The sequence below is a fragment of the Balaenoptera physalus genome (genome assembly GCF_965194825.1).
Source record: "Balaenoptera physalus genome assembly, chromosome: 13".
NCBI classification, from domain to species: domain Eukaryota; kingdom Metazoa; phylum Chordata; class Mammalia; order Artiodactyla; family Balaenopteridae; genus Balaenoptera; species Balaenoptera physalus.
The window spans coordinates 48,951,413-48,973,873 of record NC_138892.1 but is presented as its reverse complement, the minus strand read 5'-3'; the positions used below and the strand labels follow the sequence as shown (position 1 = coordinate 48,973,873).

At 38.4% G+C, this 22,461-nt stretch overlaps 1 protein-coding gene and 1 long non-coding RNA gene across 8 annotated transcripts in view; one reads left to right on the top strand and one right to left on the bottom strand.

Annotated features, from left to right (window-relative positions):
* The window catches only part of CPM (carboxypeptidase M), a 92,717-nt gene that overhangs the window by 4,288 nt on the left and 65,968 nt on the right, over positions 1-22,461 (bottom strand). The window lies entirely within an intron of this gene.
* LOC309642050 lies at positions 4-22,432 on the top strand. The gene is made up of 2 exons (XR_014252938.1): positions 4-18,855; positions 19,216-22,432. It is a non-coding gene; the product is annotated as an uncharacterized lncRNA (long non-coding RNA).

Genomic DNA, 22,461 nt, shown 5'->3' with positions numbered 1-22,461 from the left:
ACAAAAAGAATTAAATGTTAATACCACATTTTATGGCATATGAAAAGAAATTCTTGTAATTATTTAAGAAAAATATGCCCAATATTTATTAGCTGTTTTGAGTTAATCGAGTATTTGAGAAGGGATGGTAAACTTTAAAAAAAATTGAGATATAATAAAAATATAACATCATATTAGTTTCAGGTGTACAACATAATGATTTAATATATGTATTGTGAAACAGTCACCACAATATGCCCACTTATTTTTTTTCTTGTGATGAAAACTTTTAAGATTTACTCTTAGCTAATTTCAAATATACAATACAGTATTTAACTATATTTACCATGCTGTACATTACATCCCCAGGACTTATTTTATAACTGGAAGTTTGTACTTTTTGACTGCCTTCACCTATTTTTCCCCACCCCCTGCCTCTGGCAATTACCAATCTATTCTCTGTATCATGAGTTGGTTTTTTTTTTTTTTTTAAAGATTCCACATATAAGTGACATCATAAGCTATTTGTCTTTCTCTGACTTATTGATATTTCACTTAGTATAATGCCCTCAGTGTCTGTCCATATTGTCACAAATGGCAAAATTTCTTCTTATGGCAGAATAGTATTCTATTGTATAAATATACCACATTTTCTTTATTCATCCATCCAATTAAGTTGCTTCTGTGTCTCGGCTATTATAAATAATGCTGCAGTGAACATGGAGGGTGCAGATATCTTTTCAAGTTAGTTTTTTCATTTCTTTTGGATAAATACCCAGAAGTAGAATTACTGGATCATATGGTAGTTCCATTTTTAATTTTTCTTAGAATCTCCATACTGTTTTCCATAGTGCTGCACCAATTTACATTCCCATCAGCAGTGCGCAAGGGTTCCCTTTTCTCCACATCCTTGCCAACACTTGTTGCTTCTTGTCTTTTTTGACAATAGCCTTTCTAACAGGGGTAAGGTGATATCTCTACTTGTCTTTAACTCTTGATACTTTAATTACAATGTGTCTTAATGTGGGTCTCTTTTGGTTCATCTTTTTTGGAACTCTCCAGGCTTCCTGGATCTGGATGTCTGCTTCCTTCCCCAGGTTAGGGAACTTTTCAGCCATTTTTCCTTCAAATAAGTTTTATATCCCTTTTTCTCTCCTCCTTCTGGGACCCCTACAATGCAAATGTTTGTCTGCTTGATGTTGTCCCATAAGTTCTTTAAGCCATCTTCACTCTTTTTCATTCTTTTTCTTTGTGCTGCTCTGATTGGATGAATTCCATTGTCCTGTCTTCAGGTTCACTTATCCTTTCTTCTGCCTCATCTAGTCTGATGTTGAACTCCTCTACTGTATTTTTCAGCTCTATGACTTTTATTTGGTACTTCCTTATATTTTCTTTCTCTTTGTTGAAATTCTCATTTTGTTCATGCATAGTTCTACTGAGCTCAGTGAGCATCTTTATGACTGTTATTTTGAACTCTTTATCAGGTAAATCACCTACCTCTATTTCATTACACTCTTTTCTGGGGTTTTATCTTGTTCTTTCATTTGGAACATATTCCTCTGTGCTGACTCTCTGTGTTGATTTCTATGCATTATATAAAACAACCATCTCTTCCAGTCTTGAAGGAGTGGCTTTGTGTAAGAGGTGAACTTACTGTTCAACCCTGCCCCAGCTCTGGGTTTTCTCTCAAACTTTTATGATTATCCCAGCAGCTTACTTTAGTCTTAATGGCTCCAGTAGTTGAGGGTGTGCCAAGACCTGTCAGTGTCCCAAAGGGGAGTATCTCAGTCAGCACAAAGGTTCAGGCAGATCGGAAGCCAAACCCACAGCTTCGAAAGTATACAAATATACCTCTTTCGGGGGAAGACTGGGAGATGGGTGTTTCTGTCTACTCCCTCCTGCACTGAGCCCTGGGGTGACTGACAGCCAATTAAGAACCATTTTTTTGTTTGCTTTGCTCATCTCTTTGAACTCATGAACACAAGCCCTGTTGGCCAACAGAGCCAGGCTATCAAGGGATATGTTCTCTGGGCAGTAGCCAAAAAAGCCATGGGGCCAGATGGGTACACAGGCTCCTTTCTTGGAGACACTGGTGATCTGGGGTAGGGCGTAGGTTGAGAGTGAAGATGGTGCCCAGTGGCCTCTGATGAATGATTGTAGTCAGCCGCTAGATGTGTATTTAATTAGAATCCTGCTCCTTAGGCCACAACTATGAAGATAAACTAATAGTCCTCTTTCACAGAAAGACTGGGTTTTCAGTCTGCTGCCTCTCCACTGTGCCCTGAGTGTAGCTGGTTAAGAACTCCTTCTCTGTTTGTTTCAGTTCTGTGGGATTTATGAACACAAGACCTGCTGGCCAACAGAACCAGGAAATCAAGGGGTAGCCCCTGGGTGGCAACTGCAGAAAACAGTGCACCAGACAAGTGCACAAACTCTTCTCCAGGAGATACCAGGATCCTGGAGGGAGGTGAAGGGACAGGGCAAAGATGGCAGCCACAAGCATCCATCTTTGGAGAGTATTTCAGTTGGCTCCTAGATGTATATTAAATTAGATGACTGCCCCTCAGACTGAAACTTTCAGACAAGCAGATACGCCTCTTTCACAGAAAGACTGGGCACTTTTCAGTCAGCTGCCTTAGCGCTGGGTCCTGGGGGGTAGCCAGGTAAGTCTTTAAGAACTGTTTCTCCGTTTGCTGTAGCCTTGTGGGTCTCATGGATGTGAGCCCCATCATTTTCAAAGCTAGATGTTTTGAGAGCCTCCAGAAGGAACCAGCCCTGCCAACACCTGGACTTTAGCCCAGTGATACTGGTTTTGAACTTCTAACCTCCAGAACTGTACATTTAAATTCACTGTTGAGAGGAGACAAGATGGCGGAGTAGAAGGTGAGCTCACCACTTCTTATGGAAACACCAAAATCACAACTAACTGCTGTACAACCATTGACCAAAAATGCTGAAACCTACCAAAAAAGATACCCTACATCCAGAGACAAAGAAGAAGCCACAACAAGACAGTAGGAGGGGATGCAATCGCAATAAAATCAAATCCCATACATGCCAGGTGGGTGACCCAAAAACTGGAAACAGAAGTTCTCCCACAGGAGTGAAAGTTCTGAGCCCTGTGTCAGGCTCCCCAGCCTGGGAGTCTGGCAATGGGAGAAGGAGCCCCCAGAGAATCTGGCTTTGAAGGCCAGTGGGTTTTGGTCACAGGGATGCCACAGGACTGGGGGAAACAGAAACTCCATCCTTGGAGGGTGCACACAGGGTCTTGTATGCACCAGGACCCAGGGGAAAAAAGCAGTGACCTCATAATAGACTGGGCCAGACTTACCTGCTAGTATTGGAGGGTCTCCTGCAGAAGCAGGGGGTGGGGGCAGCTGTGGCTCACTGTAGGGACAAGGACACTGGTGGTGGTGGTGTGGTAGTTCTGGGGAGTACTCATTGTCATGAGCTCTCTTGGAGGCTGCCATTTTCTCACCAAGTCCTGGCCCCACCCAACAGCCTGTAGACTCCAGTGCTGGGACGCCTCAGGCCAGATAACCAACAGGGTAGGAACACAGCCCCACCCATCAGCAGACGGGCTGCTTAATGTCTTCCTGAGCACACAGCTGCCTGATAAACACACCCTCTGACACGGCCTTGCTCACCAGAGGGACAAGACCCAGCTCCACCCACCCATGGGCAGGAACCAGTCCCTTCCACCAGGAAGCCTGCACAAGCCTCTTAAACAGTCTCATCCACCCGGGGGGTGAGGGGCGACAGCAGAAGCAAGAAGAACTACAATCCTACAGCCTGCAGAGTGGAAACTGCAATCACAGAAAGTTAGACAAATTGAGATGGCAGAGAAATATGTCCCAGATGAAGGAACAAGATAAAACCCCAGAACAACAATTAAGTGAAGGGGAGACAGGCAATCTACCTGAAAAATAATTCAGAGTAATGATAGTAAAGATGATCTGAGATCTCAGAAAAAGAATGGAGGCACAGATCGAGAAGATACAAGAAATGTTTAACAAAGACCTAGAAGAACTAAAGAACAAGCAGAGATGAACAATACAATAACTGTAATGAAAAGTACACTAGAAGGAATCAATAGCAGAGTAACAGGCAGAAGAATGGATGAGTGACCTGGAAGAGAGAATGGTGGAATTCACTGCAGTGGGACAAAGAAAAAAGAAAGAAAAGAAATGAGGCCAGTCTAAGAGACCTCTGGGACGACATTAAATGCATGAACATTCTCATTATAGGGGTCCTAGAAGGAGAAGAGAGAGATAAAGGACCTGAGAAAATACCTGAAGGGATAACAGCTGAAAACTTCCTTAACATGGGAAAGGAAACAGTCGCCCAAGTCCAGGAAGCAGAGAGAGTCCCAAGCAGGATAAACCCAAGGAGGAACATGCCAAGACACACAGTAATCAAACTGACAAAAAATTAAAGACAAAGAAAAAATATTAAAAGCAACAAGTGAAAAGCAACAAATAACATACAAGGGAATTCCCATAAGGTTAGCAGCTGATTTCTCAGCAGAAACTCTGCAGGCCAGAAGGGAGTGGCATGATATATTTAATGTGATGAAAGGGAATAACCTACAACCAAGAATACCCAGCAAGGCTCTCATTCAGATTCAACAGAGAAATCAAAAGCTTTACAGACAAACAAAAGCTAACAGAATTCAGCACCAACAGACCAGCTTTGCAACAAACACTAAAGGAACTTCTCTATGGGCAAAAGAAAAGGCCACAACTAGAAACAAAAAAATTATGAATGGAAAAACTCACTGGTAAAGGCAAACATACAGTAAAGGTAGGAAATCATAGGCACAGAAATATGATATCAAACCCAGCAATTGTGAGAAGAAGAGAGCAAAATGCAGGATACAGGAAATGCATTTGAAATTAAAAGACTGGCAACTTAAAACAATCTTGTTTATATATAGACTGCTATAGCAAAACCTCATGGTAACCACACACTGAAAATCTACAACAGAGACACACACAAAAAAGGAAAAGTCATTCAAACACAACGCTAAACTTAGTCATCAAATCACAAGAGAACAAAAGAGGAAGGGAAGAAAAAAGACCTACAAAAACAAATCCAAAACAATTAACAAAATGGCAATAAGAACATACATATCAATAATAACCTTAAACATAAACAGATCAAATGCTCCAACCAAAAGACATAGACTGGCTGAATGGATACAAAAACAAGGCCCATATATATGCTGTCTACAAGAGCACTTCAGATCTAGGGACACATTTAGACTGAAAGTGAGGGGATGTAAAAAGGCATTCCATGCAAATGGGAATCAAAAGAAAGCTGGAGTAGCAATACTCATATCAGACAAAATAGACTTTAAAATAAAGACTATTACAAGAGACAAAGAAGGACACTACATAATGATCAAGGGAGCAATCCAAGAAGAAGATATGACAATTGTAAATATATATGCACCCAACATAGGAGCACCTCAATATATAAGGCAAATACTAAAAGCCATAGAAGCAGAAATTGACAGTAACACAGTAATAGTAGGGGACTTTAACACCCCACTTTCATCAATGGACAGATCATCCAGACAGAAAATCAATAAGGAAACACAGGCCTTAAACGACACATTAGACCAGATGGACTTAATTGATGTTTATAGAGCATTCCATCCAAAAGCAGCAGAATACACATTCCTCTCAAGTGCACAAGGAACATTCTCCAGGATTGATCACATGCTGGGCCACAAAGCGAGCCTTGGTAAATTTGAGAAAACTGAATCATATCAAGCATCTTTTCCAACCACAACGTATGAGATTAGAAATCAACTACAAGAAAAAAAAAAACACCTGTAAAATACACGTGGGGGATATAGCCTGAACCAAGATAGCAGAGTAGAAGGACTTGCTCTCACTCCCTCTTGTGAGAACACGAGAATCACAACTAGCTGCTGGACAATCATCGACAGGAAGACACTGGAACTCACCAAAAAAGATACCCCACATCCAAAGACAAAGGAGAAGCCACAATGAGACGGTAGGAGGGGTGCAATCACAGTAAAATCAAATCCCATAACTTCTGGGTGGGAGACTCACAAACTGGAGAACACTTATACCATAGAAGTCCACCCACTGGAGTGGAGGTTCTGAGCCCCACATCAGGCTTCCCAACCTGGGGGTCCGGCAACAGGAGGAGCAATTCCTAGAGAATCAGACTTTGAAGGCTAGTGGGATTTGATTGCAGGACTTCAACAGGACTGGGGGAAACAGAGACTCCACTCTTGGAGGGCACACACAAAGTAGTGTGCGCATCAGGACCCAGGGGAAGGAGCAGTGACCCCAGGGGAGACTGAACCAGACCTGCTAGTGTTGGAGGGTCTCTTGCAGAGGCAGGAGGTGGCTGTGGCTCACCGTGGGGACAAGGACACTGGCAGCAGAAGTTCTGGGAAGTACTCCTTGGCGTGAGCCATCCCAGAGTCCACCATTAGCCCCACCAAAGAACCCAGGTAGTCTCCAGTGTTGGGTTGCCTCAGGCCAAACAGCCAACAGGGAGGGAACCCAGCCCCACCCATCAGCAATCAAGAGGATTAAAGTTTTACTGAGCTCTGCCCACCAGAGCAACAGTCAGCTCTACCCACCACCAGTCCCTCCCATCAGGAAGCTTGCACAAGCCTCTTAGATAGGCTCATCCACCAGAGGGCAGACAGCAGAAGCAAGAAGAACTACAATCCTGCAGCCTGTGGAACAAAAACCACATTCACAGAAAGATAGACAAGATGAAAAGGCAGAGGGCCATGTACCAGATGAAGGAACAAGATAAAACCCCAGAAAAACAACTAAATGAAGTGGAGATAGGCAACCTTCCAGAAAAAGAATTCAGAATAATGATAGTGAAGATGATCCAGGACCTCAGAAAAAACAATGGAGGCAAAGATCGAGAAGATGCAAGAAATGTTTAACAAAGACCTAGAAGAATTAAAGAACAAACAAAAAGATGAACAATACAATAACTGAAATGAAAACTACACTAGAAGGAATCAATAGCAGAATAACTGAAGCAGAAGAACAGATAAGTGACCTGGAAGACAGAATGGTAGAATTCACTGCTGCGGAACAGAATAAAGAAAAAAGGATGAAAAGAAATGAAGACAGCCTAAGAGACTTCTGGGACAACATTAAACACAACAACATTCGCATTATAGGGGTCCCAGAAGGAGGAGAGAGAGAGAAAGGACCAGAGAAAATATTTGAAGAGATTATAGTCGAAAAATTCCCTAACATGGGAAAGGAAATAGCCACCCAAGTCCAGGAAGGGCAGAGAGTCCCATACAGGATAAACCCAAGGAGAAACACGCTGAGACACATAGTAATCAAAGTGGCAAAAATTAAAGACAAAGAAAAATTATTGAAAGCAGCAAGGGAAAAACGACAAATAACATACAAGGGAACTCCCATAAGGTTAACAGCTGATTTCTCAGCAGAAACTCTACAAGCCAGAAGGGAGTGGCATGATAGACTTCAAGTGATGAAAGGGAAGAACCTACAACCAAGATTACTCTACCCAGCAAGGACCTCATTCAGACTCGATGGAGAAATCAAAAGCTTTACAGACAAGCAAAAGCTAAGAGAATTCAGCACCACCAAACCACCTCTACAACAAATGCTAAATGAACTTCTCTAAGTGGGAAACACAAGAGAAGAAAAGGACCTACAAAAACAAACCCAAAACAATTAAGAAAATGGTCATAGGAACATACGTATCGATAATTACCTTAAACGTGAATGGATTAAATGCTCCAACCAAAAGACACAGGCTTGCTGAATGGATACAAAAACAAGACCCCTCTATATGCTGTCTACAAGAGACCCACTTCAGACCTAGGGACACATACAGACTGAAAGTGAGGGGATAGAAAAAGATATTCCATGCAAATGGAAATCAAAAGAAAGCTGGAGTAGCTATACTCATATCAGATAAAATAGACTTTAAAATAAAGAATGATACTAGAGACAGGGAAGGACACTACATAATGATCAAGGGATCAATCCAAGAAGAAGATATAACAAGTATAAATATATATGCACCCAACATAGGAGCACCTCAATACATAAGGCAACTGCTAACAGCTATAAAAGAGGAAATCGACAGTAACACAATAATAGTGGGGGACCTTAACACCTCACTTACACCAATGGACAGATCATCCAAAATGAAAATAAATAAGGAAACAGAAGCTTTAAATGACACAATAGACCAGATAGATTTAATTGATATTTATAGGACATTCCATCCAAAAACAGCAGATTACACTTTCTTCTCAAGTGCGCACAGAATATTCTCCAGGATAGATCACATCTTGGGTCACAAATCAAGCCTCAGTAAATTTAAGAAAATTGAAATCATATCCAGCATCTTTTCTGACCACAATGCTATGAGATTAGAAATGAATTACAGGGAAAAAAACGTAAAAAACACAAACACATGGAGGCTAAACAACACGTTACTAAATAACCAAGAGATCACTGAAGAAATCAAAGAGGAAATCAAAATATACCTAGAGACAAATGAAAATGAAAACACGACGATCCAAAACCGATGGGATGCAGCAAAAGCAGTTCTAAGAGGGAAGTTTATAGCCATACAAGCCTACCTCAAGAAACAAGAAAATTCTCAAATAAACAATCTAACCTTACACCTAAAGGAACTAGAGAAAGAAGAACAAACAAAACCCAAAGTTAGCAGAAGGAAAGAAATCATCAAGATCAGAGCAGAAATAAATGAAACAGAAACAAAGAAAACAATAGCAAAGATCAATAATACTAAAAGCTGGTTCTTTGAGAAGTTAAACAAAATTGATAAACCATTAGCCAGACTCATCAAGAAAAAGAGGGAGAGGACTCAAATCAATAAAATTAGAAATGAAAAAGGAGAAGTTACAACAGACACAGCAGAAATACAAAGCATCCTAAGAGATTGCTACAAGAAACTCTATGCCAATTAAATGGACAACCTGGAAGAAATGGACAAATTTTTAGAAAGATATAACCTTCCAAGACTGAAGCAGGAAGAAATAGAAAATATGAACAGACCAATCACAAGTAATCAAGTTGAAACTGTGATTAAAAATCTTCCAACAGGGGACTTCCCTGGTGGCACAGTGGTTAAGAATCTGCCTGCCAATGCAGGGGACACGTGTTCGAGCCCTGGTCTGGGAAGATCCCACATGCCTCGGAGTAGCTAGGCCCATGTGCCACAACTACTGAGCCTGTGCTCTAGAGCCCACGAGCCACAGCTACTGAAGCCTGCGCACCTAGAGCCTGTGCTCTGCAACAAAAGAAGCCATCGCAATGAGAAGCCTGCACACCGCAACGAAGAGTAGCCCCCATGTTCACCGCAACTAGAGAAAGCCTGCACGCAGCAACGAAGACACAACGCAGTCAAAAATAAATAAATAAAATAAATTAAAAAATCTTCCAACAAACCGAAGTCCAGCACCAGATGGCTTCACAGGTGAATTCTATCAAACATTTAGAGAAGAGCTAACACCCATCCTTCTCAAACTCTTCCAAAAATTGCAGAGGAAGGAACACTCCCAAAGTCATTCTATGAGGCCACCATCACCCTGATACCAAAACCAGACAAAGATACTACAAAAAAGCAAATTACAGACCAATATCACTGATGAATATAGATGCAAAAATCCTCAACAAAATACTAGCAAACAGAATCCAACAACACATTAAAAGGATCATACACCACGATCAAGTGGGGTTTATCCCAGGGATGCAAGGATTCTTCAATATACGCAGATCAATCAATGTGATACAGCATATTAACAAATAGAAGAATAAAAACCATATGATCATCTCAATAGATGCAGAAAAAGCTTTTGACAAAATTCAACACCCATTTATGATAAAAACTCTCCAGAAAGTGGGCATAGAGGGAAACTACCTCAACATAATAAAGGCCATATGTGACAAACCCACAGCAAACATCATTCTCAATGGTGAAAAACTGAAAGCATTTCCCCTAAGATCAGGAACAAGACAAGGATGTCCACTCTCACCACTGTTATTCAACATAGTTTTGGAAGTCCTAGCCAGGGCAATCAGAGAAGAAAAAGAAATAAAAGGAATCCAAATTGGAAAAGAAGAAGTAAAACTGTCACTGTTTGCAGATGACATGATACTATACACAGAGAATCCTAAAGATGCCACCAGAAAACTACTTGAGCTAATCAATGAATTTGGTAAAGTTGCAGGATACAAAATTAATGCACAGAAATCTCTTGAATTCCTATACACTAATGACGAAAAATCTGAAAGAGAAATTAAGGAAACACTCTCATTTACCACTACAACAAAAAGAATAAAATACCTAGGAATAAACCTACCTAGGGAGACAAAAGACCTGTATGCAGAAAACTATAAGACACTGATGAAAGAAATTAAAGATGATACCAACAAATGGAGAGATATACCATGTTCTTGGAATGGAAGAATCAACACTGTGAAAATGACTATACTACCCAAAGCAATCTACAGATTCAATGCAATCCCTATCAAATTACCAATGGCATTTTTTTACAGAACTACAACAAAAAATCTTAAAATTTGTATGGAGACAAAAAAGACCCCGAATAGCCAAAGCAGTCTTGAGGGAAAAAACCAGAGCTGGAGGAATCAGACTCCCTGACTTCAGACTATACTACAAAGCTACAGTAATCTACACAATATGGTACTGGCACAAAAAGAGAAACATAGATCAATGGAACAAGATAGAAAGCCCAGAGATAAACCCACGCACATATGGTCAGCTAACCTATGACAAAGGAGGCAAGGATATACAATGGAGAAAAGACAGTCTCCTCAATAAGTGGTGCTGGGAAAACTGGACAGCTACATGTAAAAGAATGAAATTAGAACACTCCCTAACACCATACACAAAAATAAACTCAAAATGGATTAGAGACATAAATGTAAGACTGGACACTATAAAACTCTTAGAGGAAAACATAGGAAGAACACTCTTTGACATAAATCACAGCAAGATCTTTTTTGATCCACCTCCTAGAATAATGGAAATAAAAACAAAAATAAACAAATGGGACCTAATGAAACTTCAAAGCTTTTGCACAGCAAAGGAAACCATAAACAAGACGAAAAGACAACCCTCAGAATGGGAGAAAATATTTGCAAATGAAGCAACTGACAAAGGATTAATCTCCAAAATTTACAAGCAGCTCATGCAGCTCAATAGTTAAAAAAAAAAACAACCCAATCCAAAAATGGGCAGAAGAACTAAATAGACATTTCTCCAAAGAAGACATCCAGATGGCCAAGAAGGACATGAAAAGCTGCTCAACATCACTAATTATTAGAGAAATGCAAATCAAAACTACCATGAGGTATCACCTCACACCAGTTAGAATGGGCATCATCAGAATCTACAAACCACAAATGCTGGAGAGGGTGTGGAGGAAAGGGAATCTTTTTGCACTGTTGGTGGGAATGTAAATTGATACAGCCACTATGGAGAACAGTATGGAGGTTCCTTAAAAAACTAAAAATAGAATTACCATATGGTCCAGCAATCCCACTACTGGGCATATACCCAGAGAAAACCATAATTCCAAAAGACACATGCACCCCAATATTCATTGCAGCACTATTTACAATAGCCAGGTCATGGAAGCAACCTAAATGCTCTTCGACAGATGAATGGATAAAGATGTGGTACGTATATACAATGGAATATTACTCAGCCGTAAAAAGGAACAAAATTGGGTCATTTGTTGAGACGTGGATGGATCTAGAGACTGTCATACAGAGTGAAGTAAGTCAGAAAAACACATATCGTATATTAACACATATATGTGGAACCTAGAAAAATGGTACAGATGAACTGGTTTGCAGGGCAGAAATTGAGACACAGATGTAGAGAACAAACGTATGTACACCAAGGGGAGAAAGTGGCGGGGGGGTGGGGTGGGGGTGGCAGTGTGATGAATTGGGCGATTGGGATTGACATGTATACACTGATGTGTATAAAATTGATGACTAATAAAAAAAACAAACCATATATATGATTTTTATACAGTTTAAATAAAAACTCTGGTTTGTAAAGGAAGATTATACAGCTTTTGAGGACATGGGTTGGAATACTTTTTAAATGTAATTAATCTAAAGTAAGCCAGGCAGAGGAAGACAAATACTGCATAGAATCACTTATATGTGAAATCTTAAAAAAAAAAAAAGTCAAAGGCTAGAAACAAAGCCGAAAAGTGGTTGCCAGGGTGGGGGGTGGGGGAAATAAGGTGAGGTTGGTAACAGGGTACAGAGTTTCAGTTATAAGATGAATAAGGTCTGAGGATCTAACGAAAAACGTGGTGACTGTAGTGATAACACTGTATTGTATAATTGAAATTTGCTGAAAGAGTAAACTTAAATGTTCTTACCTCCCCCCAAAAAGGATAAATATGTGAGGTGATGGATGTGTTAATTAATGAGATGGGTGTACATTTCACAATATACACCTACATCAAATCACCACGATGTACATTTTAAACGTCTTGTAATTTTATGTCAATTACACCTCAATAAAGCTGAAATAATAGGTCTAAACATGTTTTATTCATATTGTTTATACTTTTGGATTTACTTAAATTACTTGAAGTTCTCAAAACAGTCTAAGAGTTGGAACTGAAAGAACAGGTCTCCATCAGAGACCAGAAAAAATAGAACTCCTCTCAGCCATTTAGCATTTATCACCACCAGTACCTATATAGTCTTTGGTTCATTTGTTGTCTAAAGCTATGTTGCCATGGAACTACTCTTGAATATTTCTTTTGGCCTGTCAAACACACGCTATAGTTTCAGAGAAACCACGGATTCCTGCCCACCTTCCCCCTCCACTTTCAAGGAACCAAGTAGTTATTTTGGTATGAAGGTCTAAAAATCATGTTATTATGGTAGTTAAGGGTGACAAATTGGAACAATAATAAAGAAGATTAAACAACCAGAGAGTTAAAGTGAATTCAAGCAAAAATTTTTTGTCTGTGCTATTTGGATTGGGTAAATTAAAAAACGACAGGACAGTTTTTGACATTATTATGACTGAAAGCTTGAATAGCTTTCCAGTTTTTTTACTTGTAGCTGGAATATGGTTAAGACTGAAACATACTTATTAAAATGACAGAGCAAATGGTATGGTTGTTTTAATATGTGGCTAGATAATCAATATTATGAAAGAGTTCTATTTGGCATATATTCCAAATTTCTTTTAAAAATCAACATTCAGGAGAGCTTGGAGAAAATTCTCAGCATATGAGATGGAAGAGACCATACTAGGAGCTATTGTTCATTCTGTTAGTTGTTTTGAGGTTTTTAAATTAAATATTGAGTAGCTATAAAAGAAAGCTTATGAAGCTTACAGAAGATATAAAGAACATTACTGTTACCTCTGTTATTTCTTATGTGCCTCTCCCTGATCCTATTAACTTCTTTTCCCTTTGAGAGAGCACCATCCTGGATTTTGTCGTTTTATCATATGTGTTTAATCATTTTGCATGTTTTTAGACTTAATCCTATGGAATTTTATTACATCTTCTTTCATGGCTTCTTTTTTTCAATATTATATTCCAGTGATTCACCCGTGTTATTGCTTGTAGCTGTATTTCATTGATTTTCATTGCTGAATACATTCCATTATGTTAATATACTATAATTTCTAGTATCTAATTTACTGTTGATAGGCATTTGGGCTGTTTCCATTATTTATTATTAGCAGTGCTGCTGTGAACACTTTGCTGCTCGTTTATAGAAATTTACTTTTGATTTGATTTGCTAACATCTTAAGGAATGTTCACATTGTGTATTTGACCTGTAATTTTCCTATTTTGCAATGACATTTTTAGATTTTGCTATCAAGGTTATTCTTGCTTCAGAAAAGGAGTTAGAGAGTGTTCCTACGTCTTCTTTTCCCTTTTATATAATCTGGAATAGTTTGTTTAAGACTGGAATTACTAGTGTATTTTTCCATTTGGTAGAGCTTGCCTGTATGACCTTCTTAATGTAGTGTTCTTCTTGAGGGAGGATTTTAAACTACTGACAGATTTTTAAATTGTTATAGGATTATTCAGTTTTTCTGTTTCTTAGTCTGTTTTAGTAGGTTACAGTTTTCTAGAAATGTATCCATTTATGATTTTAAAAAATTAGTGGCATAAAGTTATGTATAATATCCTCTTGTTTTTAAAGAATATACTCACAGTGCCCCCGTTACTCTCTGTAGCATCTGTACTTGTTCCTTCCTTATTTCTCATGTTGTTTATTTGTACCTCCTCTCTTTTTTTCTTGTTCAGTCTCACTAGAAGTTTGTCAATTTTGTCAGCTTTTTCAAAAAACCAAAATTGGACTTTGCAGATTATTGTGTATCTGTTTTCTATTTTGTTAATTTATGATGTTGTCATTTAAAATTGCCTTTTTTTCTGTTTCCTTGGACTTATTTTGCTAGAGTTTTTTTCTCACCTCTACAGTGAATAGGTGCTCAGCTCATTGTGATTGTTTTAAAATGCTTTGACACCCTTTCCTTAAAAAAAAAAAAAAAGGGACATGATTTTCCTCCTCTTGTGAACAAGACTTAGTGACTCACTTCTCACAAATAGAATGTGGCAAAAATGATGGTATGTGGCTTCCAAGAATAGGTCACAAAAAGAATAGCTTCTGCCTGGCTTTTTCTCTTTTGGATCACCCACTTGGGAGAACCTAGCCACCATCTAGTGAGAACACACAAGTAGCGCTCTGTGAAGGGCCACATGGAGAGAAACTGAGGCCTCCCTGCCAACAGCCAGCACCAGCTTGCCAGCTAACAACCTCGGAAGTGGATGCTTCTGTTTCATTCAAGCCTTCAGATGATGTAACTGCAACCTCACGAGACACCTCAGGCCAGAACCATGTAGCCATGCTTTTGAAATCCTGACCCACAAAAACTATGAAAGAGGATAGATATTTATTGTTGTTCTACACCATTAGCTTTTGGTGTAATTCATCTTGCAACAGTAGAAACTATTATAATATATTCATTAATCACCAGCCCTTCTACACTGACATAAGCATTTAAATGCTATAAATTTCCCTCTACACATTGTTTTAACTAAATCCCACAAATTTGGATAGGCAGTATTTTTCATTATCATTAAGATTTAAATATTTTCTAATTTCCATTATTTCTTCTTCTTTGACTTATGAGTTACTTAGAATTATGTTTCATAATTTCCAAATATATATTGTATATTTGTTATTGATTTCTAGTTTAACTGCATTTTGACAGAAAATACAGTCTATATGATATAATCCTTTAAAAAAAAAACACGTGGGGGCTAAACAAATGCTACTAAACAACCAATGGGGCACTGAAGAAATCAAAGGAAATAAAAAAATACCTAGAGACAAATGAAAATGAAAACATGACAATCCAAAACCTACGAGACACAGCAAAAGCAGTTCTAAGAGGGAAGTTTATAGCAATACAATCTTAGGAAACAAGAAAAATCTCAAACAACCTAACCTTACACTTGAAGCAAACAGAGAAAGAAGAACAAACAAAACCCAAACTTAGAAGGAAAGAAATCATAAAGATCAGAGCAGAAATAAATGAAATAGAGACAAAGAAAACAAGAGAAAAGATCAATGAAACTAAAAGCTGGTTCTTTGAAAAGATAAACAAGATTGACAAACCTTTAGCCAGACTTTTCAAGGAAAAAGAGAGGGCTCAAATCAATAAAATTAGAGATGAAAAAAGTTACAATGGACACCACAGAAATACAAAGGATCATAAGAGACTACTACAAGCAACCATATGCCAATAAAATGGATAACCTAGAAGAAATGGACAAATTCTTAGAAAGGTGCAATCTCCCAAGACTGAACTAGAAAGAATTAGAAAATATGAACAGACCAATCACAAGTACTGGAATTAAAACTGTGATTAAAAAACTCCCAACAAACAAAAGTCCAGGGCCAGATGGCTTCACAGGTAAATTCTATCAAACATTTAGAGAAGAGTTAACACCTATCCTTCTGAAACTATTCCAAATAATTGCAGAGGAAGGAACACTTCCCAACTCATTCTATGAGGCCACCATCACCCTGATACCAAAACCAGATAAAGATGCCACAAAAAAGAAAATTACAGGCCAATATCACAGATGAACATGGACGCAGAAATCCTCAACAAAATACTAGCAAACTGAATCTGACAATACATGAAAAGGATCATAAACCATGATCAAGTGGGATTTATCACAGGGATGCAAGGATTTTTCAGTATCTACAAATCAATCTGTGATACATCACATCAACAAATTGAAGAATAAAAACCATATGATCATCTCAATAGATGTAGAAAAAGCTTTTGACAAAATTCAACACCCATTTATGATAAAAACTCTCCCGAAAGTGTGCATAGAGGGAATCTACCTCAACATAATAAGGGCAATATATGACAAGCCTACAGCTAACATCATACTCAATGGTGAAAAGCTGAAAGCATTTCCTATAAGATCAGGAACAAGACGAGGATGTCCACTCTTGCCACTTTCATTCAAAATAGTTTTGGAAGTCCTAGCCATGGCAGTCAGAGAAGAAAAAGAAGTAAAAGGAATCCAAACTGAGAAAGAAGAAGTAAAACTGTCACTGTTTGCAGATGACATGATACTATACATAGAGAATCCTAAAGATGCTACCAGAAAACTACTAGAACTCATCAATTAATTTGGTAAAGTTGGAGGATACAAAATAAATACACAGAAGTCTGTTGCATTTCTATACACTAACAATGAAAGATCAGAAAGAGAAATTAAAGAAATAATCCCATTTACCATCACATCAAAAAGAATAAAATACCTAGGAATAAACCTACCTAAGGAGGCAAAAGATCTGTACTCAGAAAACTATAAGATGCTGATGAAAGAAACTGAAGATGACACAAACAGATGGAAAGATATACCATGTTCTTGGATTGGAAGAAATATTGTCAAAATTGTCAAAATGTCAAAATTGTCAAAATATTATCATATTGTCAAAATGACTATACTGCCCAAGGCAAGCTACAAATGCAATCCCTATCAAATTACCAATGGCATTTTTCATAGAATTAGAACAAAAAATCTTAAAATTTGTATGGAGACACAAAAGACCCTGAATAGCCAAAGCAGTCTTGAGAAAGAAAAATGGAGCTGGAGGAATCAGGCTCCCTGACTTCAGACTATACTACAAAGCTACAGTCATCAGAACAGTATGGTACTGGCACAAAAACAGAAATATAGATCAATGGAATAGGATAGAAAGCCCAGAAATAGACCCACACACCTATGGTCAATTAATCTACAACAAAGGAGTCAAGACTATACAATGGAGAAAAGACAGTCTCTTCAGTAAATGGTGCTGGGAAAACTGGACAGCTACATGTAAAAAAATGAAATTAGAACATTCTTTAACACCATACATAAAAATAAACTCAAAATGGATTATGGACTTAAATGTAAGATCGGATACTAGAACACTCTTAGAGGAAAACAGGCAGAACACTCTTTGGCATAAATTGCAGCAATATCTTTTTGCATCCGTCTCCTAGAGTAATGGAAATAAACACAAAAATAAACAAATGGGACCTAATGAAACTCAGAAGCCTTTGCACAGCAAAGGAAACCATAAACAAAACAAAAAGACAACCCACAGAATGGGAGAAAATATTTGCAAACGATGCGACTGACAAGGAGTTAATCTCCAAAATTTACAAACAGCTCATGGGCTCAATATCAAAAAAACAACCCAGTCAAAAAAGGGGCAGAAGACCTAAATAGACGTTTCTCCAAAAAGACATACAGATGGACAAGAGGCACATGAAAATATGCTCAATGTCACTAAAAATTAGAGAAACGCGAATCAAAACTACAATAAGGTATCACCTCACACCAGTCAGAATCGCCGTCATCAAGAAGTCTACAAACAATAAATGCTGGAGAGGGTGTGGAGAGAAGGGAACCCTCCTACACTGTTGGTGGGAATGTAAATTGGTACAGCCACTATGGAGAACCATATGGAGGTTCCTTAAGAAACTAAAAATAGAACTACCATATGATCCAACAATCCCACTCCTGGGCATATATCCAGAGAAAAACATGGTTCATAAGGATACATGCACCCCAATGTTCATTGCAGCACTGTTGACAATAGCCAACAGTTGTATGTATGGAAGCAACCTAAATGTCCATCAACAGAGGAATGGATAAAGAAGATGTGGTACATATATACAATGGAATATTACTCAGCCATTAAAAAAGAATGAAATAATGCCATTTGCAGCAACATGGATGGACCTAGAGATTATCACAGTAAGTGAAGTAAGTCAGACAAAGAGAAATATATGATACCGCTTATATGTGGAATCCAAAAAATAATGATACAAGTGAACTTATTTACGAAACAGAAACACACACAAACTTAGAGAACAAACTAATGGTTACTGGGGGGAAGGGTGGAGGGGAGGGATAGATTGGGAGTTTGGGATTGACCTGTACACACTGCTATATTTAAAATAGATAACCAACAAGGACCTACTGTATAGCACAGGGAACTCTGCTCAGTACTCTGTGATAACCAAAATGGGAACAGAATTTGAAAAAGAATAGATACATGTATATGTAGAACTGAATCACTCTGCTGTACACCTGAAACTAACAACATTGTTAATCAACTATACTCTAGTATAAAATAAAAAATTTTTAAAAAGTTAATAAAAGATTTAGCATGAAAAATAATTCAGTGTTATTTTAAAACCTAAAAACCCCAAAGCTAGATGTTTTGTGGGATTATCTCTTGGGTGCACGTCTTTTTTTTTTTTTTTTTTTTTAATTTATTTATTTTATTTATTTATTTTTGGCTGTGTTGGGTCTTCGTTGCTGCAGCGGGCCTTCTCTAGTTGCCGTGAGCGGGGGCTACTCTTAGTTGCGGTGCATGGGCTTCTCATTGCAGTGGCCTCTCTTGTTGCGGAGCACGGGGTCTCGGCGCACGGGCTTCAGTAGTTGTGGCTCGCGGGCTCTAGAGCACAGGCTCAGTAGTTGTGGCGCACGGGCTTTGTTGCTCCGCGGCATGTGGGATCCTCCCGGACCAGGGCTCAAACCCGTGTCCCCTGCACTGGCAGGCGGATTCTCAACCACTGCGCCACCAGGGAAGCCCGAGGGTGCAGGTCTTAAAAGTTGGGGTACCAGATGTGTAGTTAAAACCATTTACTCCTCAGGGAGAAGCTTAGAGTTGTGAGTTCCTTCCTGATTTTGGGTTGCTGTGCTGGAGATGGGTTTATGGCAAGGTTATGTCTCAGACTCTCCCACCCATTTCCATGTGGGTTTTTTCTTGTGTAGAAGTCGCTCAGGTAGTTTTTAGGTTTCCTTCAGAGAAAACTGTTCCATATGCAATTGTGGATTTGGTGTGTCCATGGGAGGAGGTGAGTTCAGGATCCTCCTATGTCATCATCTCGAATCAGAACTTGGTAAACTTTTTTTAACTTTTTATTTTATATTGGAGTATAGCCAATCAACAATGTTGTGATAGTTTCAGGTGCACAGCAAAGCGACTCAGCCATACATATAAATGTATCCATTCTCCCCTAAACTCCCCTACCATCCAGGCTGCCACAAAACATTAAGCAGAGTTCCCTGTGCTATACAGTAGGTCCTTGTTGGTTATCCATTTTAAACATAGCAGTGTGTGTATGTCAACCCCAAACTCCCTAACTATCCCTCCCCACCCTTCCCCCCTGGTAACCATAAGTTCATTCTCTAAGTCTGTGAGTCTGTTTCTGTTTTGTAAATAAGTTCATTTGTATCATTTATTTGTAGAATCCACATATAAGCGATACCATACGATATTTCTCTTTCTCTTTCTGACTTACTTCACTCAGTATAACAATCTCTAGGTCCATCCATGTTGCTGCAAATGATATTATTTCATTCTCTTTAATGGCTGAGTAATATTCCATAGTATATATGTATTACATCTTCTTTATCCATTCCTCTGTCGATGGACATTTAGGTTGCTTCCATGTCTTGGCTACTGTAAACAGTGCTGCAATGAACATTATTTTCAATATAACTTAAAATACAGTTAAACTACCAATCTGATTTATAGGTTAAATTTGTTTGTTTGTTGTTGTTGTTGAATATTCCATTTATAGCATATTATCAAAATGAGAGAACATAGATAACAATCTAAATCTACTCCTACCATTTCCAAGATGTTCACTCAGTCACCAAACTGTACTGCCTGAGTTCCATAAAATCCTAAATAAAGGTCAAAAATGCCAATTTACAATAAGATACTTATCTGTGTAAGGGACTCAATGGTTTTGTCTCATGGTCAGGCAAACTACTTGGGAAACAATTATAATCACAGCATTGCTTGGAAGCATGGAATCGATTGAAGGAGTCTTATTATTACTAATAACGGGAGCCAACATTTACAGAGCAGTTAGTATAGTTCAGGCTCTATGCTAAGTGCTTAATGTGCATTTTCTCACTGCATCTTCACATCCACTCTATGAGGTAGGCAATGTTATTATCACAATTTTACTGATGAGGAAACTAAGGCTTTGGATTATTAAATAACCTTTTCAAGCTCATATAACCAACAAAGCAGCACAGCCTGGCTGTAAATCCATGCTAGTCTTCAGAGCCCACACTGAACCCGATGCCATACCCCTCACCTTGAAATTTCAAGGATACAGTTAATAAAAGACCATTTATATTTTAAGACTCCTCTCATTTTAAACCCTATTTTCCTATTCCAGTTTGTTCACTTCAGTGACAAGTCATGTTATCGTAATGACATAAATGAGAAAGAAGAGGCCACAATGAAAAAGGTTCCCTGAAATGTCCCAAAACAGTAATACTTAGTAATTATTTACCAGGACAGGAAAAATATGAGGCACACATTAAATAGTTTCCTTCAGAAAAGGTTAAAATGAAATGTAAAAGTTTTGACATTTACCAACAACATTTTTACCTCGAACATTAAGTTCTATCTGACCCAAGTTGCCTTTAACATTTTTCAGATTCTTGACTCTTCATTATTTTCCTCAAGAGAAGGAATGATTAAATTCCACATTTCCTTCTCACTTTTTCTATTTAGGTCAACTATGTAAACCTCCATTTTAATTTGTTCCTCTTTTGCCTTTTAAAAAAATAGGTTCCATTTATATTTATTCCTACTACAGTTGACCTTTGAACAATGCAAGGTTAGGGACGTCGACCCTCCACACAGTTGAAAATCCACATATAGCTTTACGGTTGGCCCTCTCTGCACTGGCAGATTCAACCAACCGTGGACTGTGCAGTACTGTAGTAAATAGTTAGTGAAAAAACAAAACAAAACAAAAACCAATTCCCTTGCCCCCCCCAACACACACATATAAGTGTATCCACACAGTTCAAACTCAAGTTGTTCAAGGGTCATATGTATCCTTTTGATCTTCAGGGAGTACCCAACCATAATCAGTCATAATTTAGTAAACTGATTCTGCATTTATTCATTGAATTTCAATGGCATTCTTTTTTGAAGAGAGATTTCCATTATGGCCTTCTTAGGAAGTCCTGTGATACATTAGAATCCCAGCTCCCAAGTCACTAAACATTCCCAAGCCTCAATTTCATCACCTATAATATGGGGATAATATGTATATCTTCCAGGATTGTCGTGAAGATCAAACACAAGTAACAGAACAGGAGGCTCAACAAGTATTAATCCTTTCTTAATCCTTCTCTTTCTTCTTATTTGGATAAGAAAAATGATACAAAGGAAAAGAAAGACTAGCCATGTAAGTTTGAAGTTGACACAGAAATACTGGATAAGTTGCTGGGATCTCAGTTCAACTTTGTTCCGCAAGAGCAAGAATATGTGAAGGAGGAAGCTATGCTTATTTCTTCCTTCCTTAGGTCTCTGAACTAGCTTATAGTCTTCCTGCCACTTTGAAAGTTTGTGCATTTGAGCAAGATAGCTTGTAGTACTGGCAGTATGTGTGTTGGCATCTTTTGTATTTTTCATTGTCTTCTTCAAAACCAACCAAACCAAACAAAACCAACCCAAACTCATAAAAAATTAAGCTATCTTTGAAATTGACTTTACACCTAAGATTCAGGATGCTAAGGCAGAAGACACCAAGAAAAAAAATGTCACGGTGCCTTAAAAAAAATTTAGCAAACAGTAATCAAAACAGCATGGTACTGGCACAAAAACGGACATATGGATCAATGGAACAGAATAGAGAGCCCAGAAATAGACCCACACACCTATGGTCAATTAATCTTTGACAAAGGAGGCAAGAATATACAATGGACAAAAGACGGTCTCTTCAGCAAGTGGTATTGGGAAAGCTGGACTGCTGCACGTAAACCAATGAAGTTAGAATACACTGTTATACCATACACAAAAATAAACTCAA